Here is a 767-nt window from a genome sequence, read left to right as displayed (position 1 = left end):
TCAGATGGTAAGTGGAAAATTGACAGTCACTGGTCTACTGTGAAACTGCAATTCTTAAAACTTTCACCTCTAGTGAATTTGACTTATCTGCAGTTGGAAAGGGGTGCACTGACATTTCATATCTGATCAATAAAATGTCTCGGGTCTTTGAGAAATATGGCTATTATAGTAATGATAATAGTTGAGAAATTAGATAGCTGTTGGTAAACAACACTGGTACTTTGAAAAGAAAAAGTGGCAGACTTGGGGTGATCAAACATCAATTCCAATAATTTAAATAAAAATGTGAGAGTCAGTGCTTGCTTCAGCAGTACATACAATAAAATTGGAAAGATACAGAGAAGAATAGCGTGGCCCCTGTGCAAGGATGACATGCAAATTCATGAAGCATTCCATATTAAAATAAAAATGTGAGTCAGAGGCTTCCTTAGTAACATCTGATAAAACAATCATTTCCTATAATGGGAGGGCTGATCATGTTAAGAGACTGGCATAGAAGTTTATTTAAAGAACAGAAAAATATAGAAGAAGGTGGAGTACTCATCTTGGCAAATCTCTTTCATGAAATTTGGATTACAGTTATGAAGGATCCTGAGACTTGGGATGGGAACATTAGGTAGATGAACTAGAATACCTTGAGGGCCCAAGTCCCTCTGAAATTTCTAGACCTAGAAAAGTAGCACTATGTTTTATCCTCTTGCTAAAGGATAAAATATAGCCCCTTGTTTTAGGACTATATGGAACCCTCAGATATGCTTTCCCAGGTA

General features: G+C 36.5%; 1 non-coding gene across 1 annotated transcript; it reads left to right on the top strand.

Annotated features, from left to right (window-relative positions):
• Positions 1-295: 295 nt before the first annotated feature.
• Positions 296-402, top strand: LOC132499701 (U6 spliceosomal RNA). Its single transcript, XR_009533929.1, has one exon. It is a non-coding gene; the product is annotated as a U6 spliceosomal RNA (small nuclear RNA).
• Positions 403-767: the final 365 nt, after the last annotated feature.

Source organism: Mesoplodon densirostris, chromosome 11 (assembly GCF_025265405.1).
Source record: "Mesoplodon densirostris isolate mMesDen1 chromosome 11, mMesDen1 primary haplotype, whole genome shotgun sequence".
NCBI classification, from domain to species: Eukaryota; Metazoa; Chordata; class Mammalia; order Artiodactyla; family Ziphiidae; genus Mesoplodon; species Mesoplodon densirostris.
Note: the sequence above shows the minus strand (reverse complement) of the source record. Positions and strands in the feature narration are given on the sequence as shown.